We start from the raw sequence: 27,768 nt of genomic DNA, 5'->3' as shown, positions 1-27,768 counted from the left end.
ACCATTCTCAGCCTTAAATGGATAAAAACCCCTTTGAATATTCACTAGTATCCTCTAGCATTACCTGCATCCGTTATATTAAGGATTTGAAGCAGACTATTAGTGTTTGTTGGGAAGAGTTGTACCACTGTACCAAGCACATGTAGGGCAATAGGGGAAAGGGTAAAGAGCCATAGTTTAATAGAATTTACATGCTGTGTGACTCTAAATTGTTTAGCTGCCTGATAGAATTTTTATAAAGCCTAAAATAAATATCCATAAACTTAACAGATATGCAGGAGAACTAAAAAGCTGCTTGTTTTATTTCTTCAAAGGTCACACTTTTTTCCTATGACGTAACAGTAAATAGCATGATAAAATGCCTTCAATATATCATAAATTATGGAAAATAACCATTGACTTTTCAGGATAGTTTGGGATATAAATACTTTGAGATTAATGTTATAAATGCGTTTCAAATGCAAGCAAGAAATATTGCCAAACTCATAACTGTGCAAATAAATCATAAATATGATATAAATTAAAAATTAGAAGGATGTTAGTCACACTTAAAAGAATAACTGTAGAATGGTCCAGTTTACTCATAAAATACATTGGGTTGGAATTATATACATTTGAAAACCATTAACAGTGGACCCAGGACTACTATTCATATATCAGAAAATCTATTTGATTTTGTCCTCTGTGTGTCTCCGGATTATAAATCATCTGGTTCAAGGACCCCACCTTATAAATTCAAATAATCCTTCAGCCCACTAATATATTTACCAACTATCCTAGTATCATTTAAAAGAACTAACGAAATAGACTTCAAGAAGATATAATAGTAGTATCCAAGGTGGTCTTCAAGAATAATTACCTATTCTTCAATCTACATCTCAATTCCTCTGTGTCATCTGCATATCACATACCTCCAGCTGAATTTTCCTTGATATCTTGAGCATCATAAACCAGGAGTAAGCAACCTATGATCTACAACCAACTTTCGGCCAGCTGCCTGTTTTTCTAAATAAAGTTTTATTGAAACTCACCTACAGATATTAATCTCCTACCTCCTAACTTGTCTCTTTGCCTCAAATCTTTTTCCAAACTCGGTCAGATACTCCTAAGATACCAATTTCATAATGTCTCTTTCCTTCCCCAAAACCTAAAATGGCTTTCTCTTGCCTATTTGGTTTAAACGCCTCTTCCTAGTTTTAAAAACCTATAATAGGGTTCTGCTGTAACAATCTTACATTATTTTGTGTTCGTCTCTTCGCTGATCATTGGCCTGTTTGCTCTTATATATATTCCTTACTTTCACTTACTCCATTCTGTGTTATAGGGAGATTGACCCCTGCAGACATTTTTTTTTCCCTAGGCTCCTTGTCAGCTTCTGTTAGGACTTGGTCCATGGGAGACGTTGCCAGGTGATGGAGCAGGGGGACAGACAAGAAGAAGTCAGGATATTTCCCCTCTTCTCTCTGCTTCCTGTAGATCTCTGGTAGTAACTGCATTTGTATTTCTCCATTGTTCCAGCACCTACTGATTAGGCCTTCTCTAGTTCTGTCCTCTCCGGGGTGGCCCTGGTCTCTGAGCTCTAGAAACTCTAGCTTCTCGCTTGTCCTTCTGACCCAGGTGTTGCTGGCAGCTTCCTGAACATAATAATCTTTAATTGCCACACTGTCTCCTGTTGGTCATCTCAGGTCATCACCTGTAAAATCAGTTCCCTGTATTAAATATCTTCTGTGTTAAATACTTAAAGTGGTTTCTATTCTCCTGATTAGACCCCAAGAGATATAGTCCTCAAAACAAAGCAACCGCTCAAAGGAGGGCAATTTCCTAGCTGGTCTTCTACCTGCCACGTTCCTGTCACTATGTTTTTGGCTTGGACATCTGGCCTCATTCTTCAAAGACAGCTCAAGCTCTCTCTTCCTTAGAAAGCCTTTCGACATCACTCTAGGGTTTGGTCCTCCAACTCCACCGTTCCTTGGTGACTTCCAATGTGTACATCTTCCCAGTTTGCTGTTTGTTGAAGATGCTTCTACTGTTCCCTGGTCCCCAAAGTTCCCAGCGCAATGTCAGTGCCCAGTCAGCACTCAATACATATTGCCCTGATTCACTGGCTTTAACCTAGAACCTATTCATTGACTATAATATCTTCTAGGTCCGACTAATTTCTGTTAGGCCTCGAGGCTAAGACAGTCTGCACTCCTGAACAGCATCCTAACTGAATTTAGGAGTGCTCTTCTGTTTAGTGCTACTATTACCTTTCACCGGTCTGGATGAACATATTATAAAGGACAGAAAGAGACAGAGGCATTTGGGGGTTGGGGAAGGACACCAGATATAACTCAATGTCCTATATGAAGTAGATACTAAATAAACATTAAATGAAAAGGATAAACCCGTATCATGACTGATGGATTTGTGTGGAGAAGCCAATGAATGAAAATTTTAAACATAGCACAGTCTTTTGGACCCTTTCATAAAGTACAATTAATTCTGGTATTAAAGAGCAAGTATGAGTTAATTCACATCTCTTTAAATAAAATCATATTATAGGGGAGGAAGTGCCATAAGTAGGTATAATTAGTTAAGATTCAGTCTCTAAACTATGTCCCACATTTCTTAAACCCCGAATATTTTGTTTATTTTGTTTCTCTGGTTCCGTAACAGCACCGGAAATATGAAGTTATTCAATAAGTATCTTAATTGTTTGAAGCTCTTTACTTGCTGTGCTAGTATTCTATATACTATAAAAACAAATTAAATAAATTATGTTCCTACCTTCTAGTTGCAAAATTGTCTTACAAAAGAGACTACTTTAGGCAAAATTGTTTCATTTGGTGGTTCTATTTTGCCAAATAAATTGCAAACATGAAAGCTTGCTGTAGAATTTTACTGCTTTAGGACCCAAAAAATGTATCTATTTTAGACCAGAATATGGCCCAGTTTGAGTTCTTAAGATCTGGCATTACCTAACTCAGCTTCCAGTACTCCAAAATGACATCAGAAGGAGCCCCACTTTCTCTTGCCAAAAAGGCTTATGGCTGGCTAATTTTGAAAATGAATCTCTCTGCCACTGCTGTTCGTAACCACAGAGACAGTCGTTTGAATGCTTTACAAAAAAGGCCTCAAGCCTCCTCGTGTTTCACCTTTTCATTGCACTGACGGTCATTCAGAGAGCAGACTTGTCCAGACAGCTCTAATTAGACTGCGCCGAGGACGCAGATAGCTGTCAATGGAAATGATCCATAACATGAGGCTAAGCATGTATTTAACAGTGTTCCGTCCAGTTCAATCACCTTCTAGCATTTCAGCGGCTTTATATTCGTGTAGCAAAGACCGAATGTGTGTATGTGTTCTTTTTTTAAGCCACCCCATTAGTGACCATATGCCTGGGCTTCGATGGATACAAGAACTGTCCGCAATCTGCCAGGGATTTAGGGACATCAATAATTTGTGAATAGTCATGTTGGTACTGGTCGAAGGGTTAAGTGCTCTGCACACCAGGGGCACCTCTTCTGGGATTTGAACTCTTAGTTGACTGTTAGGAACCTTATCCCCTGTGAGGTCCCTCCTCCATGCTGCTTGTCAGACGCATCCAGCTGTATGTAGCTGGGAAGCATTATTAGCTCTGGGATTTGAAGATCTGTGTTAAGTACTGATAAAATGGTGTCTTGGAGATAAAAAGCAGGGAGAGTATATTGTAGCAAACTCAAGAAAGTTTTCATGTGCCATACTAGGCTTATGATCTTTCTTTTTTCTTCTTCTTTCGTACATTCCTTGTGAAATAGATAGCACAGCATCCCTTTGAGAAAGAGTTTATATTTGATATTTGTTCCTACAACTTGCTGGTAGATTAGATTGCATCAGCCTAAGTGGAAAAACAAATGTCTCCTTAAAATAAGAGAAATTGTGTCAAGAAAAGCTTTTCTTCCCATTCCCCTACCCAGAGGGTGAGAAACAGGTAATGTGAATGATTTTTGAAATTTAACTCATTTTAATGGTCTTGCAGGAAGATTTGTCAAATATGGTTGTCTTAATACCAACAGTAACAGAAATCATATAAAATAGTTTGCTTCGGGTGCCAGCCTGTAACTTCATGTATACCTGACCCTTGTTGGACTTGCTCACTATTGTGGCCCCTGAACTTGGCACACAGACCTGTATTTAATAAATGCTTGCTGAATGAAAGATGGATGGATGGATGGATGGATGGATGGATGGATGGATGGATGGATGGATGAGAGAGGCAGAAGGGAAGGAAACACTTGGGAAAACAGTTTGTGAGTCTGACCTGCATGTAAGTAGCTGTTCTCTAACATTTTCTAGAGCTGTTTTGGATCTGGGAGTGGACGTTTAACAATAAAACAAGTTTCAACAGTTTTAATGGATATGGATTTCAGAGCTAGCTTACATTATTATGACCTCTTAATAATAATAGCACTTAGTTTCCTTGTTGGGTAAACGATAGGAATAATTACGTTGTGATGACAGGTTTCCATCAGATTATGTTTTTTCTACCGCATATCCAGACGTGGTTTTGTTTTAAAATAACTGAATGCTCCCATAGTAAGTGTACTGTGGCTTCATTAAGGAGGATAATGATTATTAAGCAAAGGGATCTTTAGTCTTTGTCTCTATGAGTATCTAACTGATCTTAAAGATAGTTTGTCTAGTTTGCAGTTGATATTCTGTGTGTGTGTTTGTTTCCAGTACTTTCAGCCTTCTTACCCTGGAGTAGTTTTACCCATCCCTTAATTGTCCCTAGCTGATGCCTAGAAGGTCTTTTTAAACTTCTTAACTGCGCAACGAGGCCTCAGTGGACACCTAGATTGTGTCTGCTTGGGAAAATGCCAAGCACTAATGAGTATTTTGTTTAATGTAATGGAAACTGAAAGTGCACGGCTTCTTCCTTGACTGATCAATGCCCACTTCTGTTGTTTGAATGTATCTATACATTCTGAATTCTAGAAGAAAGGTCACAGAGGGCAGAGCACTTAGCGTCTGCCCAGGAAGGACCTGAAGAGTCAGAACTGTGTTTATATGGGGCTCAGAAGGTAGAAAGTACTTGAGTTAGCACTTCGGCTCCTCCTCTTCTATGTTCAGCTATGCCATCATTTTTTTCAAACCCATAATCCTAAACTTTTCCATGTTCATTTTCAAGTTTTACATTAATTTAAGAAAATGACAATAAGGAAATAAAGTATGTTGTTAAATGCCAGGCCAGGAAATACATATTGTTTCTATGTAATTATCTATTTATGTCATCATCATTTTACTATTATAAAAAATTTTGCATATATTTACGTTATTGCTTGCTTTTTTCGAAGTTCAAATCCAATGTGTCCAACACAAATTTTAAGGTAGATAATTAAAAGCGATTTCTTAGTTACATTAAAAGTCAGATTTGCTAGAAAACCAAACCTTAAGCAATTCAGTAGGCCAATACGATCAAGTATGTTTGAGTGAAGAATAATGATTTCCATATGGTACTAATGTTCTACACACAACTAAGGAGAAAGTGTAGAGGGTGTTTCTGAGATTTCATTGAACCATATCTGGTTGAATAGGTACAGAGCTCCCTTAGGTAGTATTTATAATTTATAGCCTTCTTGAATGTGCTAGATAATTTTCAAAAATAAAGATTTCAAGCCATTTAAAAACTTAAAAGAGATTTACCTCTCATCTAAAGCTTCCTAGGTTTAGAGATTTCATAAAAGTTCTGTGGGGATGGTAAGAAAAGATGGGATTTGAATGTGGAGAGTGACAATAATCTAATTCCTCAACTTTGAATGTAATGACTCACTTTCTCTTTATTTATTTCCAAACCATCGTCTTGCTTCAATCACACTATCTTATGCCTTTGGATACTCTGGAACTGTGCAAGCCTCCCTAAATTAGAGTTTATCAAAGAAACCTTGCCTGACCCTTAATAACTGTTACTACACTGAAACACTGTAATACCGTAACTAAGTTGCTTATTACACTAAGCATGAAGTCCTTTGACCCTTAAGGTTCAATATTGATCAGCCCTACTCTGTCAATACTTGCCTCTAGTGTCAACAATTTTCAGTGTGGAATAAATTCAGGAACGGATAGTCTTTTTTAATCCACAGGCGTTCCAAATATTTAATTCCTATGCATTACAATTTCTATCCAGTTAAATAATGTGCTTAGTTCCTCTGTACTCTTAATTAATGATTGGAGATTGGGCATCATTGTGAGTATATCATGAAATGTCATTACAGTAAGAAGTTAGCTATAAATGATCCTTATATGAGGTACAGGACTCATGTAAAAATCTTAACTGATAAAATGTTACTCTAAAGGAGACTTAAAGCAAATGCACCACAAATTCAACAAAAGCAGCTGAGCCATTTTTTAATCCTGAGGTCATCGGGGGGAAAGGAACATTCAAGTGCTTGCTTTGCCCTTGGATAATGCAATAGCAGGTTCATTTCTCTTAAAATGTGGTATTTTTCAGATTGTCAAATGTGTATCAAAGAGTTATTCTTTTGGCAAGTTTTATGAATTTTAGTTCCATTTTCTTGACAATTTAAAATTCAATTATCCAATTATAACTAAAGGTCATTAGTCTAATGTGGCAGCTTCGTGACAGTTTTAGTTACAAGAGAATTTCTCAGTTTAGAAAGGAAACTCTCCCATATGAGAAATTTTTACTGTACTTAGAAGTTGGATGATATTTGCAAATATTTTTGTTTTCTCCCTGTGCTTTTATTTTTTATTAATAAAAACATATACTTAATATTTCTCCCATTCCCATATTTATAATGTACAGTAGCTCATACCTCACTTCGGTGATTGACATTGCCAAACTAACAACAAATGATAATGCTGATTTGTATCATCAGTAGATATTGTCTTAAATGTTTCTTTAGGGTTGCTTTCCTGTGTTTTATTTTCAGTAACTTCAACCTGAACATCACTTCCAGATCTTGAGAAAGGCATTTTCATTTCAATCATGTTACAAGCAGAATTTCTGCTAAGATTACAAACCAGAAAGTTGGAGACCTAATATTTTAACATTAGTTCCATTTGGTGTGATAATGGAGAACTCCTCAGGCAAAACATGCCACAGAACCAGACACAATGGATGCAAGCTGGCTGTCAGACCTGTACAAGATACAAGAGTCTTTATCCCTATTCCACCCCCAAAGAAACTGACTTTGCAGGGGTAGATAAATGTATTCAACAGTTATTGATTGTGTACCTTCTCTGTGCAAGGTCAACAGTGAACACTCATCGTTTTTCTCTTTTTGCATTTTAGAGTTCCAGACACTGCTGGAAGCAGAGATGGACAAGATGTTACCCATACTGGTTTGGGACCCATGACCCATTTACCCCAAGGAGAAATGATCCATGTGGCAGGCTGGCTTAGCACCTAGACCCTCAAACATTCCACCATCCTGCTTGAGGAGCAAGCTTTTACACGAACTGTCCTCAGCACCATTCGGAAATGTCTTTGTCTTACTGGTGCAAAACTGGCCTAAGGATTTTAATACTGAAGTTCACAGTTAAGCGGTAAGACCCCAAATCCACTCTTCTACTTAACTATAAACATGTATTTTGCTTCAAGGGTTCAAAAATATTTCCTATTAACACAAATTCCCTGAATTGTTAGCTGCCTGCTGCAGCTCTGTAAGTCAGCCTCTTCTGAGCCATTTGAAATGTAAAAGGACTGATTTTTCTGGTTGTGGTTTACCAATTACGTCAGCACCATCATTGCTCGTCCACTGACGAGCTGTGGATGAGAACCGTACCTGGCATTCTATACGGCTTCCCTTGTCAACTCACTTTTAAGGCCCAGCGTTTAGCAGAGAATGCTCTTTTCTAGATCACAGATTGTTGTATCCATCCACTATTGTGCTAAGAATGCATTTTACCCAGATTATTTCATTTAATACTCACAGCAATCCTCAAAGGTGCAAAGAGATTGAAATGACTTGGACAGGGACATTACAAACTAAAGAACCAGAACTTGAGCCAAGGTCATCTGATACCAGAGCTCTTATTTTCAATCACTTCCTTTAGACTGCTGCTCGAAGAATTGACTTTCCATAATTAAAATTAGATTATAATTTTTTTAAAAATCTGTGAGAATTCACAGGGATCTGTGAATTCTGAGAACACAAAAACTAACTTGATCAAAATGGAAGCTTTTTATTAGTGTCCTGCAGATAGAGGTAGACATCAGAGGCATGTATATTTACTTCTAATTTACAAGTCAGTATGTGAGCAGAAAATGTGGTGATGAAAGACTATTTCTGCCTTTGCAGATATTTAGCCCATTCTTCCACCACCTAATTGTTCAGATGCATATTTTGCAGTGTCCTTCAGCTTTCCCACCACAGTCAAAAAGTTCTGCGCAGCTATTTGAGTATATGTGATGAGGACTATTTTGAATAAAGGGTGAATGTGACTTTCATTTTTCCCTGTGATATATAAGCATGAGTCAGTAAAGGTTCCTCTTGAAATTTCTCCAAGGAGCGGCATGCATTTCCAATTAATCTCATAACGTGTCTTTAACTGTTTGGCCATGTTCCATAATTGATAGATGTTATTTTAATTCAGATACAAAAAAAAAAAAAAGAGCAAGGGAAAGAGAGAATGGTCAGGCCAGAGAATGGGGTATACATCAGCTTTTGGACACATTCTATTCACCCAGTCAATAAATCTTTTTTGAGACCCCAGCACACTTCGGCTGATCTCTGTGAGTGATCACTGTTGTCAGTTCTTAACAAAATTGCAAAAATGACTTGCCCTAAAAGATCCATCAAATTGGTGGCAAAGATTGCTCAGGGTCTAGGACATCCAGGCTACCGCTTACCTTTCAAGGATGGGCATCAGTGGAAAAATCACTTAAGCCTCTAGAAAAGATGGCTTTTAAGGAGCAGTTTGGCTGATGGAACCTGGTGGACTGGGAGAGAGGAGACTCCTGAAGTCTGGGTGACGGTGTGCAATGAATGCAAGAAAAACAGATCACAGCAGAAAGTAAAGAAATGTTGAGAGAACAAAAAGAGCAACATATTTGTCTTCACTGTTGCTTACATATAGCACCCAAATTGCTTCACACAGCACTCAAGGTCCTCTACAAGTTGACGCCAAGCCTCTCTGTAAGACTCATCTCCCAGCACTTTCCCTGTGTTTTCCGTCCCGCCGTCACACCATGGGCTTTTTCCTAGAGACACAGCACACCTTCCCACGTGAGTGCCCTTGATTATGTTTCCTCCTCTGCCCCTACCGCATCTGCCTGGCAAAGTCTTAATCAGGCTTTGAGTCTCTAGATGCCACTCTGTTTTCATGACATCTTTGTAAACTCTCCTGTCCCCCACCTCCACTCACCGCACCCAACAAGCAGAAGTAACTGCCTTCTCCCTGAGCCTCTCGAGCTCTTTCAGTATCTTCCTTGTCATGTTGACAGTTGCTACAGGTCAAATAGCCTATCTCAGTCATCTCCGTATACCAAGGGCATAGTCAGCATTTACTACATTTTTATTGATAGGTGCTAATTCTGTATGTCCAGGCTGGTTTCCACGCCCTGGCTCTGCCCTGATACCCCTCCTAATAATAATGATGATAACTAGCATTTGTAAAATACTCCAGGCACCTTCAAATCTACATTAGTTTTCTAGAGTTGCCATAACAAAATACCCTAGACCGGGTGCCTTAGCAGAAATTCGTTTTCTTACAGTTCTGGAGGCTAGAAGTCCAAGATCAAGGTGTCAGCAGGTTGGTTTCTTCTGAGGCCTCTCTCCTTGGCTTGTAGATGCCCATCTTCTCACCTCCTCACATGATTGCCCCTCAGTCTATATTGTCTGTGTCCTAATCTCTTCTTATAAATGCACCAGTCATATTGGATTAAGGCCCATTCATATGACTTCATTTTACCTCCATTATCTCTTTTAAGGCCCTATCTCCAAATGCAGGCATATTCTAAGGTACTGAAGGTTAAGGCTTCGACATATGAAAGGGGCAGGAGTGGGGGACACAGTTCAGCCCACGCCAATATCCGTGATCTCATTTACCCCCTCAAACAGTAACTAAACCACTCTGTACCTCTGCATATTTTGTGAGCTTTGAAAGACAGCTCTTCTATGCCAAGGCTTCCCCAGTCTAGACCTCAAGCCTATTTATTTTGGAAAAGGGCTTTTTTCCTTAAGGACTGAGTAAAAACAATACTTCAAAATTCTAGCATTCCTTAGTGAGTTTAAATTGTCAAAAGCCAAGCCCTAATGTCAGTATAAGAAGAAAATAGAAAAGCTACCTCTTTTCTAGCACCGAGAAGACAAGTAAACAATGTAGTACTTTCGGGGGGAGTTTTGTAGTTAGCAAAAGACTAAGGGATTTAAATATGCATGTATGAGCCACTTCAACTGAACAAATGCTGGCCTAGTTAAAAAGGGAGTCAGGTACTTGCTACCTAATATATCAGCCTACATTCTGACCCCAGGACCTGGGAAACACCCATCTGACGTGAATGGTTCCTTTCATGTGAAGAAAAGTGCTCTTTTCAAAAGGGTCTTAATCCCAGGCCAAAGTAGGGAGCATTGTGTGTTCTGCAGTCTGTTGACTAAGAGTCTCTTTTGAATCCTGCAAATTTCCCTTGTTTCTGTATTAGTCAGGGGTGAGCAGGGATTCTTAAGTGGTAGGAAGACACTGTGTTTTGCAGATCTCAGCCATTTCTGTCTCCTCCCTCATAAATCATTCTCGTGCCATGCCCAGAAAAAGCGTTCACATGCAACCCAATGCATTTCAGCAGTGCATTTGAGCTCCAGGTGGAAGACGTGGTGCATGTGACATTGACTGTGACCTGGATGTGGAGCTGGGCCAACCTCAGACCTACCTATCTTCAGAAGGGCAGTCGCTGTCCCCGTCCTCTTTTCACTCATGTGTTGGAAAGTGGGGAAATAAGGGTGCCTGGGTGGCTCAGTTGGTTAAGCTCCTGACTCTTGATTTTGGCTCAGGTCATGATCTCAGGGTTATAAAATTGAGTCCCACGTTGGGCTCTGCCCTGAGCTCGGAGTCTGCTTAAGATTCTCTCTCTCCCTCTCCCTCTTCCCCCACTCATGCTGAAAGAAAGAAAGAAAGAAAGAAAGAAAGAAAGAAAGAAAGAAAGAAAGAAAGAAAGAAAGAAAGAAAGAAAGAAAGAAAGAAAGAAAGAAAGAAAGAAAGAAAGAAATACAGAAGTTCAAGACATGGTCATAAGAAAGCTCCTCTCCAGTCAAGAATTATCTCCTTTCCTTTTATGAGGTGGAAAAATTTGAAGTCATACCTATGAGAAGGATAGTTTTTGAAATGTTTTGGGGAGGGTGAGTGGCTGCTGGCTCTGCCCTGCCCAAGCCACTGGTTCTTTTTTCTCTCCTCTCTTCTCCCTGTCACATCCTCAGGATTTTAACAGAAACATTTTATATCGACATGGTGATGTGACTTACGTGTGTAAATAATTGCAAATAGCTACTAAATGTTCAGGAAGTAGCATAACCATCTTTTTACACAATTTGTACTAGTGAGTGTTTTTCATTATAATTTCCTGTGCCCGCTGCCAAAAAGCATTTCCCAGAGATCTTTGTGGCAACGTATGTATCCAGATCATGACTGCAAGAAACCCAGGACACTGTATGGAGGGGAATGCATTTAAGATTTGAAATTCAAGAAATTTTTGTCATTAGACAGTCAATATTCAACCAGCAAGGTTTTGATCTTGGGGTACACAAATATATATTTGATTTTTGTTTCTAGAATCTTTTAAAGAACATGTGTGGACTAATTTTATTGTTTCCTTGATTTCATCAAGTGTGCCCTCTCGCCAGAAGAATTTAGGATGTAGCGATTGTGTCGGAATTAGTCTATGCTGATGACTATTGCAGCACACAAAACACAAAGGTATGTTAGAAGCCTCTTGCAATGCACAAATCAAGTTGTAAGCAGTTATGGGGAAATGAGCATTTTTTAAAATGAGCCTTGATTTCCCTCTCACTTATGTGTATCAGGCTATGACAACACCTCTCGGTACTTTTTTCCTGGGTCTGTGCGGTGTGTGTGCACATCTGCCTACTAGGTCTCATCTTCTCTCCCATCTCCCTCAAGAGCTCTCCCTGCTCTTCCTCTAATTGTGGGGCCGTGAGACAGATGGACAGATCAGGCTAAGTGAGCAGAGCTGGTAGAGAGCAGAAACAGATTTACTAACTTTGATGATGGCTTCTAGTGAGTCCTGACCATACACATGGCTGAGTTGGCCATAAAGCCAGCTAAGCCAATCACCCTAAGTAGGTGAAAAGATGACATGGAGAGATTTTAAGCAGGAATGATTTCATTCCTTCCTCTCACCAGTTACATGGTTAGCTGGTTCGTGTGCTGATTTGTTATACCACATAGAGCTGGCTCACAGTCCCTTGCAGCTTTCTGAAGTCTTGACGGTGTTGGAAACTGACTGTCTCCTGGGAATGTGTAAAGAAAGGAGGTCGGAGCTTCTCTCCTTCAAGGACACTCTCTTCAATCCATTATCTCCTACCGGTGTGCAATAGTCTAGTCTATCAAAATACAGTGATTGAATCAAATTTTATTTCAGATAATGAATGCATTGATTTAATAAAGGGTTTGTACTATATGGTATTATAGTTCCCTAAATGAACACTGAAATCCTAAAATGAGAAAACTTATCATTCGTCCCAGTTAAATCATAGCCACTTCTTTTAAACTGAATACCCTAATAAGATACCAACCCATTTGATACTTCAAAAAAAAAAAAAAATCCGTTATCTTATATAAGTGCTTAACGTTTTCCAGCTATTTTAAAGCCACCTGTTTTTCCTATCATAAGTACATCTGGCTTCAGGCAAATAGATTATAGCCATGGACAACTGACTCATTTATGATGTTTTTATATTTTCATATTTTTGGCAGACTAATCCAGTTTGATATATTAACCTAGCTTTCAGAGATGAATCTTGAAATCTTGCACTCTTGCAACCCTTTTACTTTGTTCTCTTCCAAACTCTAGAATATTTCTGCCATGTCCTAAAATTAAATTAGAAAATAGAGACAGGGAGAGTGAACCACACCCTTATGTTCTGCCCATCTAGTGCCCTTTCCAATTTCCTAAAAGGAATTGTGTGTCTGTGTACCCAATGTTGGTGGTGAAAGATCTTTGTATTTTTGATCATTCATTGTCCTAAGTTCATTGGGCACACTGGCACTTGTGTTTGCATCCTAGTTTGAGAACTGCATTTTTGTCCAAATGTAATGGGAGTTTGGTAGGTCGAACCAAAAAGAAGAATCAGTTGCCTATCTTTACAAAAAAATTTGAAATTTTGAGCCACAGGGAATGAAAGCAAAACTTATTTTCTGTGGTGGTTCTGCTCCTGCATCTTGAGTTAGAGGGGCCAAGTCCACTCACTTTCTCTTTCTTTCTTTCTTTCTTTCTTTCTTTCTTTCTTTCTTTCTTTCTTTCTTTTTAGATGTTATTTATTTATTTGAGAGAGAGTGAAAGGGAGAGAGATCAGAGAGGGAGGGAGAGGGAGAAGTAGACTGGCCGCTGAGCCGAGGGCCCGACGCAGGGCTCAATCCCAGGACCCGGAGATCATGACCTGAACCAAAGGCAGATGCTTAACTGACTGAGCCACCCAGGCGCCCATCCATTCACCTTCTCAGAGCATCTTTTCGATCTGACATCCCCTGATGGGTCTATCCCTTAGCTATTTATGGGTAATCTTAACTGCTGGGTTGAATATGCCACATTCTTCCTTTAAGTATCTACCCAAGGCCCCAAAGTAATGGATGTGTTTTTAATAAATCTAACACATAAATCATTCATCAGATATACTTCAAAACAGAGAAACTATCAGAACACCTTGAAAGATTCATTAGAACAATTTTTTTTCTTTTTGCCGACATTGTCACCAAGTTAAATATATGTATGTCAACTCAAAACAGATGAGAAATGGCAGAGTGCTTTTTGGATTGAGAGTCAAGAAGATAAGAATTCTAGTCTTGTCTCTATTGCTGACTTGTTTAATGACTGTAGTGTGTTTATTACTTATTCCTAACTAATCTTAGCTCTGGCCAAAAACCAGAACAATGTCTACAGAAGATTTTGAGCTCCTAAGAGAAGAGTTCTCAGTAAGTTCAGTTCACAGTAATAAAGCCTTCCATGTGTAAGCATAGAGTTAACCTGCCTGGATTCAAGTCCCAGCCCCACCATAGCTTGGTACTTGACTCTGAGTTAATCCCTATTGAAGAGTTAAGAGGTCTATTGTTATTGTACATAATACTGCAACGGAACATCTTTTAACACATAGATGTGTTTGTGCATTTATATGCTTATATCTGTAGGGAGAATTCTTAAAAGTGGACTTCTTGGCTCTAAGATTAGGTAAATCTAAAATGTTCGTGTATATTGCTAACTGGCCCTTCAAATAGTTATACCAAACTGTACTCCCGAGTATATGCATGTTCCTATTTCCTCACACCCTGGCTCACACTAGTCATTGGCAATTTTAAATTTTTAATCATTATTGGTCTCAAAAGTCAAAGAGGGAATTTCATTGTAATTTGCCCTTCATGAGGTAAAGATGTGCATCTTTTCATATTTCAGTAGTCTTTCATTAGCTTATGCATACCCCATTCCCAATTTTCTCGTGTATATTTGGTGTTTTTCTTATTGCTTTGTAGTGCTCTTGGTAGATTAAGACCTTTGTAAAAACAGAAAAGTTGGGAAGAAATTCTAATTAATTCCATTCATGGGCAATGTTTACAAATTTGGAAAATTTCTGGTAATTGGCATTACTAACTGAAAAAGGACAAAACCTCCCCAGGTATGAACAGTGAAAGGCCTTAGCCATGTATCACCTAAGTTATTACCGTACTAATCTCTGAAATAAGCCGTATGATATGTAAAGCAAAATGTAAAGAAGCCCAGGATGTGATCTCTGCCCTTAAGGAGTTCGTAGTAAAGAACATAAGACACGTTCACGTGAAATGATAATAATCTGAGGTCATAAAAGGAACAAGTGATATAGACCATAAAATACTCTAGGAATTAAGGAAGGAAAGCTCATCTTCAGTTGGAATGTTAAAGAACATAAAGAATATCACTTAAACGAAAGCACATGATTGAATAGACAGATTCAGAAGTCCAAAAGTGAGAAGCCAGTGAGAGGCAACAGTTAAGTAGACAAGGGTCTACGTCCAAGAGAGTTGTGAATGAGGGAGCAGTGGGAAAGTTTGCACGTGGAAAGATGGGTTGGGTCAAATTACTGAAGGCCTCGGCTATCTGGTTTAGGTTGGATTTTATGCTGTAGGAGCAACTGAAATTTTTGACAAGAGTATAGACATAATGAAAATAATTTTTAGAATGATCATTTTGACCTGTGAATAATGAATGAATGAATGAATGAATGAATGAATGAATGAATGGAAAATGTTGCATTAGAACAGGGGATGACAGGGGCGCCTGGGTGGCACAGCGGTTAAGCGTCTGCCTTCGGCTCAGGGCGTGATCCCGGCGTTCTGGGATCGAGCCCCACATCAGGCTCCTCCGCTATGGGCCTGCTTCTTCCTCTCCCACTCCCCCTGCTTGTGTTCCCTCTCTCGCTGGCTATCTCTGTCTCTGTCGAATAAATAAATAAAATCTTAAAAAAAAAAAAGAACAGGGAATGACAATTGTATTAATACTTTCTGTAGGAGAGAATCAAGTAGTTTAAAGGAAAAGTGGTTTGCATTTTCATCGATTTACAATGCACAAAGCAGCTCTAGAACTAATGCTACCTAATGTTACCGAAGATAAGAAAACGGATTCAAACCCAGAATTGTTTGCGTGTAGATTGAACATTCCAATGCCGTGCCTTTTTCTAAATCTGAGTCAGCTTTCAGACCCCGCCACTCACGCATTCTGATGATGGTATAAGCCTTTCCTTGTTGGGTCTGGAATTCATACCACTTTTCTCACAGACCAAGAAATTCCAAACATGCTATTGTCATTACACCTCATCTGTCAACCTAAGGAATGGCTTTATTTATTCTTGTGATTTGGAGAAATGAGGTGATGGTAGAAAGGGCTCAAAATAATGGGAGGAAGGTGTTGGCTTCATAGAACCAGCAATTCCTTTCTTACTTCATTTCCTTTCCATGTTCCTAAAGGTTAGGCGATTGAGCTGAGCCCCCTGCACTGTAACTGCAATGCAGTATTCATTCAATAAATACTTATTGACCACCTACAATAAATGTCAGGTACTGTGTAAAGTACTAGGAACAGCATTTAAAACATAGAGCCAGTCCGTATGCTAAGAAGCTTATAGACACGTGGGAAGCATAGAATCAAGTTCACATTCCACTGTTGCTCTTCACACAGGACAAGGGGCTGGACACTTCCCTTGAAATTTTCTACGTGGAACAACCCTTTTCTACCCCATCTCCAGTTTACTTCATGTTTTCCTATGCTCACCTTCCTTTGTGTACTGAGGCACAGAGTCCACTTCTGATGGGTATGAGAAGCTAAAAGAAATTCAAATAATACATATTTGGTCAACTTGATGCAAAATACCGGATGCGATAGTGGTTATGGCCATCGCCGAAGAGTAGAACATGGAACCAGTCCACGGAATTGGAGAGATGCAGTAAATGCATTTGCAGAGGTAAACTTTCTAATGTGGGTAATAAGTATTGAATATATGGCACAGATAGTAAGTGCTGTGGGAACTTAGGAAAAAAGGCATAACTTCCAGAAGAGGTGAGGTCTGCACTGTTTCCCGAAGAAAGGATCTGAATTGAATACGTAGAAGAGAGAGATGGTACCTTGTGCGAGCCTGATTAGTGATGGCTCCTTCAACTCCCAAGAACAGAAGCCCAGAACAAACAGACTCATGCAGGAGCGGTCCCGGGGCTTCCACATGGCTGGAGTCATGGGGTCCTATCATTTGAATTGATTTCTCTTCCTCCCCTGGCTCTGCTTTCCCTGCACTGGCTTTTGCCTCAGACTACTGACTCCATCCGATAGCTGCCAGGCTTACAGTTTACCCCATTAACCAACCAACACAAAAGACAACTTCTCTTCCCTAAGTTCCAAGGAAACTCCTGTGATTTACTCTGACTGGACCAACTTATATCATTGTCCCATCCCTGAGTCAGTCACTGTAGCAAGGAGGATGGAATTAACTAATTGACCAGGTCTGGATTCTGTCTCCACCATGGAACAGAAGCAGGTGGGGTCAGCCCATTCTAACCCACATCGGAACAAGATGAGGGAAGAGGTGGTTCTGCAGAGAAAAAAGCTGTACTGCTAGTATGAGAAAAATAACAAAAATCACATCACCAGAACACTCTATGATAAAGAACTTGCTAGGAGGACTAAACACTTACTGCCTGGGTACAGTTCTAAACGAGGTTCGCGTATTGCTTCTTTACTCATCCTACATCCCCCGAAGGAGCTAATCTTATTCCCATCTCCAGATGAGGAAACTAAAGCATGGGGATGTAAAGGAATTTATCACGTAGTTAGTACACGTCAGGCCAGGGATTGGAGCCAGGCTGTCAGATTGCGGAGTTCACGGTCTTACCCACTCTATTCTACTAAGATCGACTTCTGTGCACACAGAAGACTAGCTAATGTTCAGACTCAGAGATAAGCAAAGTGTATCCGACGAACAGTGAGAAGACCAGCGATCGAGGACAGTAATTTTGGTCTATTCTCACAGCTATGGAAACAATATCCAGAAAGCTTGTAGGAAGCGCTGTCCTCAGCAAGAGGTCAAGATCTGACCAGACCCAGGCGACCATCAACGGAACTCCCAAGGGGAATGAAATGACCACTACAGAAAACTGAGTTATCCCCCAGAAGCTACCCCAGCCCAATCCTCTCGACAAGCTGCGGTTCACACTTTTACACAGCGGATGGAGGACTGATTTCAGCTCTCTGTCTGATTCTCATTCTCTCTCTCTCTCCTGCTTTGAAACATCATTCATGCAGCATACATTCATCTTAGTTAAAACTAACAATGCATTTAAAAACACTCACAAAATCAAACAATTGCCATTTTGGCATGGAGAACCAGCAGCCCCCGGCTTGAGTCTGTTGACTGTGCATTTCCTGATGCAAAGAAAAGCCGGCACAGTTGAGAAAACACCACAAAGCATGATATGGCGACAGCTTGTGTACTTCAGAAGAGAAATGGATACATTAGGAAAAGTTTCTCTCCCTTTGATGTAGAATATGCTATCTTTTTTTTTTTGGTATTAAAATGGGAGTTAACTTTAAATAAATAAAATTCAGCCTGTGGGCTTCAGAAAACTAATGTTGTATTTTGACAGTGTCATTTCTCTGATCCTTGAAAGCATTATGGGAGTTAACTTGGGCCTTCATCATGATTTTCCTTTATGGCGTGGAGAGCACATTATTTTTTCACTCTGTGTTATTGATTTCCCCTCACTTCCTCCCACATTTTCTCTTTGCCGGCTGTTACCGCTGCCCCCTCTGCTCCCCCACTCACTGAGAGGGCAGATGAAGACACTTTCTCCCCTGTCTCTGGCTGCGGGCGGTCCAGGCACTGCCACCTCAGTGCTCCCTCCTCGGGTACCAACCTCTTCGCTGTGTGGTTTCAAAAGGCAGAGAAGTCAATGGCCCTAGACCTGCCTTCCAGAAGAGGTCGGAGTGAGCCTCATGTTTACCTGAAGGAGTGCTGAATAGTCAACTATCAGGTGATTTGAGCCCCCCCTAGAATTTGCTAATGAAATAAAGCCTTTTTTCTTCTAAACAAAATTACTGTTAGGTAAATGAGTATGTGGACGCCTCAGATAAGGTGTACTTCGCCACACGAGAAGAAACAAGTGTTCTTATCCTTGTAACTATCCACCTTGATCACTCTTTTTATTCAAGGAATCGCTTCTAAAACTGAATGCATTTGAAACAAACAAAACAACAATTAGAAAAAGAAAATCCTTTAATATAAAAAAGTTGCCATGATTAAAGAGTTTTCAGAATTTCTTGGTTGTTAGTAAGATTTGGAAAGTTATAGCTTCTAGAGTTTAAGTTTTTAAGACAAAAGGTATGTTTGTGTGTAAGGAAGATTCATGAAATTATATGCAAAATTGTGTGTGCACATGCATATGTTTGTGTTCGGAAGAAAGGCTTCATGGCTTTAATCAATTTTCGGGAGGGTTGATGACAGGAAGAATCCCAGTCTGCCTGTCTCACTTTCCTTCCCTTGCTTCTCTGAAGTCAACAGCACTCTCTCTCTCTCTCTCTCTCTCTCTCTCTCTCTAGCTTCCTATTAGTCCCTTACCGGATGAATTGTTCTTTTGTTTTCTGAACAAGTGAGGCTGAGCCAGGGTGGTGGTGGTGGCAGGTAAATGGCAAGATGGCGGGGGGCGGGGGGGGCGTGCAGTGAGTGCCCTGTGGGTGGGCTGTTGGGAAGACGGACAGACGGATGGTGCTTCCTGCACCTGCCCTGAGCAGCATCTCCTAGAGGGCAGTGGTGCCTCCAACATGCCACCATGTCAAGCTTCCATTACATGGAGGACACGCTGAAAGAGACTGTCAAGGGGAGAAACTGAAGTGGCCAGGAGCTTTCCCTGAATACTCAACTGTGATCCATTCTTTTTCCATTTGGTTTTATTTTTTATTTGAGGTTTTGGGGCATTTTTTTCCCACTTTCCTTCGTTTCTGTATCCATTTCAACATCCTAACACTCTAATTGGCTTTCTGTGGGGCAAACAGGAGGTATTGCTCCTGGCAGGATAGGATTTTCTGTCCTGTTGATTGATAGGTTAATTTTTATTGAGCACAGTGTGCTACCAGCAGAACCAAAAATCCAAGACACAATTCCAGCTTTAGGAGTTTCTGTTCTAATGAAAAGTAAGACAGACAACACATGCAAACCTCCCGGTTTCTTTCTCTTACCAGTAGTATTCCCTTCTATCTCTCTCTTTTAAGACAAGTCTACATAAATAGTAAGTGGATATTGAGGCACCAAGACAGATAACTCAGGGCCCAGAAACATGCCATTAAAAAGGGTGGGGGGGGGCGACTGGATCAAGCAGCCTGGTGGGGGGAGTAGGGTCATCGGAAGATTTTGAGTGGCTGTTCAGTGCTGGACTTTAAAATGGGCAAACAGGGGCGCCTGGGTGGCGCAGTCATTAAGCGTCTGCCTTTGGCTCAGGGCGTGATCCCGGCGTTCCAGGATCGAGCCCCACATCAGGCTCCTCCGCTGGGAGCCTGCTTCTTCCTCTCCCACTTCCCCTGCTTGTGTTCTCTCTCGCTGGCTGTCTATCTCTGTCAAATAAATAAATAAAATCTTAAAAAAAATTTTTTTTAAATAAAAAAATAAATAAAAATTAAAAAAAAATAAAAATAAAAATAAAACGGGCAAACATTTCTCCAGATTCTTTTGGTTCTATCCTATGTCAAGTTAGATTAAATTATGTCAAGTTAGATTAAAGAAAGTTACATTCTTGGACCACATAATAGTTTAACCCCAGAAAGAAATCCCTTCACTGAAATACAACTCAATACTACCTGACTTAATCTCATGAAGATCTGACGACTTTTCGGTAGTGATTTGAAGAATGCGTCATTGTCCCTCCATGTCCATGATATAAGAATCCGTATGTTCATTCCTCCTTAAATTACCAGGCCCCCCAAAGAGGTTTCCCTTTCCAGACAGTTCTCTTTCCTTTTATCAGCACTCAAAGTTGAGTGACCCAGAATGTTGTGCAATTTGTTCAGAGGAAATTTAGTCCCCAAATGAGCTCGTTGTTTCATCTCTGAATCAGTCACAATATCTCTTCTTTTTAAAGATTTTATTTATGTATTTGACAGAGAGAAAGAGAGCACAAGCAGAGGGGCGGCAGGCAGAGGGAGAGGGAGAAGCCCAACTCGGCTCCATCCCAGGACCCTGAGATCATGACTTGAGCTGAAGGCAGACACTTAACCAACTGAGCCACCCAGGCGCCCCAGTCGCAATATCTCTGAACTGATTTCCTCATCCGTAAAATGATATATATTGGAGATGATGGTCTTTAAGATTCTTCCAGCTCTGAAGCACCTCCCAACACACACACACACACACACACACACACACACACACACACACACATCCTTACGTGATTTCTGATCTCATTCATACCCTTACTTAATTACAATGGAAGCTGCATAAGAGCATGACCCATGTCTGCCTTGCTCACCTAGACACCCCTGGTTCCTAGCACGTAAATGGAGTGCACTAAATATATCTTGAAGGAATAAATTACATTCATAGGGATGCGTGCCTCAAAATCCCTCTTTGGAAGCAAACAGTCCATAATAGAAGTTCTCACATTTTATTTGCACGTAATACCTACATCGTATGTAAACATCTTACATTTACCCTGCCTGTGTAGCTACCGGTAACATTTTGTCATTTCTTTCTCCTCCTTTTTTCTCTTGTTGATCTGGTTCTCTTGCATACTATTTCATAAAAGGCCCCGATTTAAAAATAAAGCTAAAGCTTACACACAGGTGGCCAGAGCTGGGACTGCTCAGAAAGAGGGGGACAAGGCCCCTGAGCCCAGGGAGGCCAGGTCTGCTGCCACCAAACCTACCGGCTGACAGCCAACCTAACACCACACAGAAGGAGCAAAGCTCCTTGCTCCCTAGGCTGAACACGGTAACCTGCCCCCCCGAAACAGTGGGTCTGGTCCTTCAGAACTGGGCAGAATGAGCCAGCCACTGCCGCAGAGGCCCCGGAGGCTGCCACTGTCGCCCACGGAGAGAGTCCGCGGTGAGCGAGGGCAAGGGTCCCAACAACTTCGACCATGTTCAGTGTGCTGGGTTCAGCTTTTCCTGACGCGTCAGAGGTTTAGCCAGCACGAGATGGTGTTCTTGGAAGGCAGAGAGTTAAAGGGTGGATTATGGGGAAGATCCAGGAAAAAACGGGAAACCGAGATGAGAGAAGAGATGCCCTTGTGGGATTGACGTGCTGCCTCTGAACGGCCGTCTGCCGCGCCGGCCTTCCGCTACATTTGATAGGCAATGCTGCCCTCTAGTGGCCAAGTCAGATGAGCGCAGGTTCCGATTACATTCCTGTAATATTTAGGGGCATCTTTTGTTACTGCGGATTTCATCAGCAGTTTTAAGATGACTTTGCTTCTAGATCTTGAACTGAAAAGACGGACATTTTGCCACAACACATAAATTCTTATAAAAGAACTCGTGTGACTCTCCTCCTCTTCCTTTCTTCACTCGTCTTTCCATGATGTTCCTACATAACCTGGGCAGTCGACCTTCCAGGTTCGCGCCTCTCTTACACCTCAGGTGCCGGCTATTAGAGGAACACCGGCAACGGCGTGGGGTGGACACTTTCTCTCACTGCTCCTTTCAATTGGAAAGCTCTGTCATTTCTTCACACGGCTGGTTCCTTCCCATCACTTAGCCCAGCTCAGAGGCCGCGAGACTACAGCAGCCCTCCCAGAGTGCCAATCCCCAGTCTTCTGGCCCCGTACACTTCATCGCTTTTCAAAATTATGTTTATTTGTTTCCTTATTTACTGTCTCTTTCTCCCCCATCACAATATAAGCTTTATAACAGCAGGAACTTTATTTTTTTCCACTCATATATCTCCAAACACTAGAAAATGTTGCAGGTGTTTGGCACATAGCTGACTCCCAATAAATATTTCCAAATGAATGATAGAGACTATTTATCTCCTAAAACTTCTCTCCCAATAGCGATATTTGTGTCTAACATCTTGCCATCTCCAATGTCGGGAAAGTGGGACCTGAAGATCTAGGCAGAATCTCACCAAGGGAGCTGGAAGGTACAAAGTCCCTGTCCATGCATCGGCAGGGGCAGCAGATTAGAATGCAAATTACTAGTGCTGGGTTTAATTTAATTTCTTAAAAGTCTGATTATCTGTGTTTCCCCTCATCTACTCAGCAAAAAGTCCTATTGTAGGCAGGTACAGTTTTCTAAAACAAAAGAAACACACAGAAAAGAAATAGAAAAGAATGTAATGATAAAGAAAATTCTCACGGTCTTGTCAATAATCAAATGTCAGTTGGTAGTAGTATGATTTCATTTAATTGATTTGAGACATAAACTCATGGATACACAACCCCATCGTACCAAGAAAGTTTTTAAGAGGACAATACCCTTTCTTGGTCATACCAGCATATCCTGTGCTGTAGTGACTACAATATCTGCCCTCATTCATCTTTTATTTTATTTTTATTTTTTTTAAGATTTTATTCATTTATTCGACAGAGATAGAGACAGCCAGCGAGAGAGGGAACACAAGCAGGGGGAGTGGGAGAGGAAGAAGCAGGCTCCTAGCGGAGGAGCCTGATGTGGGGCTCGATCCCAGAACGCCGGGATCACGCCTTGAGCCGAAGGCAGACGCTTAACCGCTGTGCCACCCAGGTGCCCCAACCTCATTCATCTTTTAAAGCAACAGTTTCATGGTTTCTTTACTTACCTGCAGAACCATCTTTATAAGACGTGTTTTGATAGTCTACTTACATCAGGGCTTTTCTCCTTTTTGTATCTTTTTTTTTCTTCCTTTTTTCTCCCCATATAAAATATAATATGCCACACTAATGTGTAAAAAAAAAAAAATCCTGAGCTGCTCTGGTGAAGGCCAAGTTAGGGACCCAGAGTCCTGCCCAGTCTGCCTCTCTCACCATTCTTTCCTCCCTCCTTCCCCTTCTCTCATGATGAAAGCCACTGGGTTCCCTCAGTGGGTTACAGGGCTCCCAAATATAGACAGAAACCAATGGTGTATATTATAGCCCATAGTAATCCCTATACTTTTTAAAAATAGTCTAATATTCTATTATTAATTCCGGCTAAAGAGAAGCACTTGTTAAACAGGCTAATATGTGATTTCCATATATTTGCTCATTCAGTAAACATTGTGGATTATGTTCTTACCATGTGCCAGGCTCTGCTAAGAATGGGGGATACCTACGAAACAAATGGGGCCCCTGCTTTCACAGTTTATTGCAGTTGGAGATACTGATAAATAAGCAGTTACAATACAACATAGCAAATGTGATGATCGGGTAAAGATGGGGGGAGCATCCAGGGAGTACACCTAGCAGGAACTTCATAGATCACAGAAGGCTCTTTGGAGGTGGAGAGAGAGAGACATGGGTGAAGACTTCGGAAAGCAGTTTTCCAGTAGAGAGGATAACAAGTACCCATGGGCCCAGAGTGGGAAAGAGCATGGGCTCATCTGAGCACTGGAAGCAGCTCTGTTTCAAGGAAGATTCGAGTGTGTGGGAAACACAGTGGGGAGAGGAGTGAAAGGTGAGGCTAGGGAGGTGGGCAGAGTCTACATCACAAAGGGCCATATAAGTAATTGTAAAAAGTCTGGACTTAAGCTGGAGGACAATGTAAACCTCTTGAACGATTATAATCAGGAAAATGATGTGATCAGATCAGCTGTAGTTGAAGAATGCCAGCAAGGCGGATCAATGAGATTGGTGAGGAGAATGTTGTCGTAACTGAGATGAGAGACGATGATGGGCTAATTCAGCAAATGGCCATTGAGATGGATTTAAGGGGTAGATGATTCTACTAAAGAAGTAGAATCGACAAGACGTGGTTGGTTGAATATGGGAGATGAGGGTAAAGGAAAGGAAAAATACGTCTAGGCTTCTGGCTTGAGCCACAGAGTGGATGGAGACTCCATGACCAATACAGGGGAACTACTATGGGCAGAAGCGTAATGAGTTTTATTTGGACATGGTGGGGGATATGTTTGTGAGACAAGCAAGTGGAAATAATTGGGATGCAGTTGTGTATGTGGATTTAATCTCAGAAAAAGTGTGGCCTGAAGATTAAGATACAGGATCCATCAGCATATGCGGTTGATGGTACTTGAAAACATGCAAATACATCAGATATCCAAAAGATTTTATAGAGAAAGAAAGAGAGGATCTAGAAGGGAACTTTGTGCGACAACACATGTAAAGGGCGAACAGAAGAAGAAGGGCTCCATGGCAAACAGGGAAGGAAGCAACAAGGAGGAGGAAGGCAGATATTTGAAAGCCAGGGGGAAAAAGTGTTTCAAGAAGAGAAGTGGTTGACAATGTTGGATTTTGCTGAGAGATAACTGAGCAATGTTCTTTGGTTTTAGCCAGAAGGCAGTCATTGGTGACCTTATGAAAGTAATATCCATGGAAGTCATAAGAATAGAAGTCACATTGTTATAAGGTTAAGGGAAGACGGGAAAGTAAAGACAACAGTGAGACAATTCTTAGGAAGCTTCGCTATGAAAGAAAAGTAAGACACATGGTGATAATGAAATAGAAATGTAAGGTCAGAGGAGTCCTTGCTTTTAACTATAAATATAAAGCAATAACTCAGTTCTAGGTACTTGCTTGCCAATCGAGTTTACTAGCTCAGAATCACATTCCAGTTAGTCGTAGGGGGCGAAAAAGCATATCTCAGGTACCCCACCCCCATTTAATGAAATAGGAAACTGAAGCTAAAAGAGTCTGGCTTATGCTTGCACGCTCACCAGTGGCAAATCTCAGCTCTGCTCTTTGTTTCCTTTTATTCTATCTTTTGTCCCATCTCCACTTGGCTTAGGAGATTCGGAATAGGAGCGTTAAGACACGAAGTATCTTGGTTTGACAAGCAAGTGCGTTATGCTATTTAGATTTGCTGCACGAATATTGTGAGGCTCAAGTGGTCTCTAAAAACTCTGATTAGCATGCTAATATGTAAATAAATAAAACTCAGAAGACATATGCCTAACCTCCCATATATTATATTTCTAGTAAAAATTATCAAAATTAGCACTTTTCAACTCAGCCTCAGTTGGTGTTATTCAGCTGGTTGCATAAGTGTATTATAACCGCCAATGTTATCCTCAGGGAAATGAATGTATCATTTTTGCATTCCCTGTTTAGTTTGCCCCAAAGTTGTGTAAGTAGAGATTGGATAATTAAGGGAAGTTTTAGAAATGAGAGATGTAAAACCATAATGAAATAAAGAATAACCATATACAAAATTGTGCAGTAGAGGTGGTCAACCTTTTTGTAACACAAAACTCTTGTCTGGGTATGCATCAGATTCAGATCAGTGACCTAGTGGTTTAAAGCATGAAAATTAACTGAGGGGTGCCATCTAGGTAAGGTTCGCTCTTGGTGTCTACTCAAGTGCCTGCCAAACAAGCCCGCAGATTTCGCTTTGAGGCAACGTAAACAAAAACACTACCGGTGTAGAGCATGTGCCCTGGAACCAGCCCGCTTACTCAAATGCTAGTCGCACGTGTACTTGTGTAGTGACCTCCGGCAAGTCACTTAACCTCCTTACATCTCAGCTTAGTCGGTTTAATATGAGAATATTCACTGTGTCTATTTTGGGGGCGTAGTTCTCCAGGAGTCTCTCATATTGCTACCTATCTTAGGAAGACACTGCCGGCCATTGTTCTAGGCTACCTTCTCAAGGATTTGGTAGAGCAAGTAGCCTTGGAACATAGACACAGTGTCTCCCTCAGAGCAAAGGGCAGGCATACTTACTGCCTATTATAAAAGATTTAGGTTTACTAAGCTTAGGGCTCATCTCCTACAACACAGTCCACTGTGGATGCTGGCATCCCCCTGGAACTTCAGAGCCAGAAGAACTGCACAAATATGCCGACACTCATGCTGTAGGCTGAGTCATGAATAATAAAGTCCCGTGTCTCTGACCCAGGAAGCTCGTGTTTTCTGCCAGCCCTCGGAAGCTTGCCAATAGAGCAAAATCTCAGATCCCTCGCAGTTCTTCACAACTTAGAGAATTTAAAGATGAAATGAGTTCATTGAAAATGCTTAGCACACTTCTTGGTACTTAGTAGGCACTCAATAAATGTTAACTCTGTATCCGAACCATCACAATAGGGGTATGCCCGTGGGAGTGTCACATAAGTGAGAGTGTGTGTGCCTGAAGCCCCACTAACAGAAATCAATCCTGTGTGTTAAAGCTTTGTATATTTTCAGGAGTAGACTTTTATATATTTCAGGTACCAATGCCCACACGGAGGTGACTTACATAACTGTTCTTTCCCATCAAGAGTTCAGTGAGTACCAACCCTCATTTCTCATAGCAGAGCTGGCAGAGGCAGTCTTAAGACGTGCACATTTTATGTGCTTGAGAGAGAATTTTGAACATGCGGTATTGCCCAGATAAACAGACTTGAGTAGGAGCCAAGGGTATCCTTATGAGGATGGGGTTGGTATCTATCTTGTCCAGTACTGTATTTCCAACACTTAGCATGACGCCTAGCACAGAGAGGCCCAGAAAAATCTTTGTTGAATGAATGGACAATATCTCAGAGAGAAGTTTGGGGATACTTTCTTTGTCACCCAGAGGTAGATTTCTAAGTCATTGAAGTGTCCCTGTCCTCAAATTATCTCCACCAAATTTGACAACCATTTTACCTACTAAAAGGAAACTCCATCAAAAGTCTGAGATAGGGGCGCCTGGGTGGCACAGCGGTTAAGCGTTTGCCTTCGGCTCAGGGCGTGATCCCGGCGTTATGGGATCGAGCCCCACATCAGGCTCCTCCGCTATGAGCCTGCTTCTTCCTCTCCCACTCCCCCTGCTTGTGTTCCCTCTCTCGCTGACTGTCTCTATCTCTGTTGAATAAATAAATAAAATCTTTAAAAAAAAAAAGTCTGAGATAAAAAGAAACAATAAAATAGCAAAACAAACTTTTGACCTACTTTGTTATGCATTGAAAGGCACACTTTGGCAGACAAAAAGGCTTGTGCTGTGTAATTGTCATCAATGTTTCACTTAAT

The 27,768-nt window shown here is 40.9% G+C and overlaps 1 long non-coding RNA gene across 2 annotated transcripts in view; it reads left to right on the top strand.

Annotated features, from left to right (window-relative positions):
* The window catches only part of LOC148107047 (uncharacterized), a 201,298-nt gene extending 187,901 nt beyond the window's left edge, over positions 1-13,397 (top strand). For both annotated transcript variants that reach the window (XR_015723158.1, XR_015723157.1), the window contains 2 exons: positions 7,277-7,530; positions 11,804-13,397. This is a non-coding gene — a long non-coding RNA (uncharacterized LOC148107047). The remainder of the gene's footprint in view (positions 1-7,276; positions 7,531-11,803) is intronic.
* The last annotated feature ends 14,371 nt before the right edge of the window (positions 13,398-27,768 follow it).

The sequence above is a fragment of the Ursus americanus genome, chromosome 36 (assembly GCF_024610735.1).
Source record: "Ursus americanus isolate L20-20 chromosome 36, mUrsAme1.1.p, whole genome shotgun sequence".
In the NCBI taxonomy this organism is placed as follows: domain Eukaryota; kingdom Metazoa; phylum Chordata; class Mammalia; order Carnivora; family Ursidae; genus Ursus; species Ursus americanus.
Note: the sequence above shows the minus strand (reverse complement) of the source record. Positions and strands in the feature narration are given on the sequence as shown.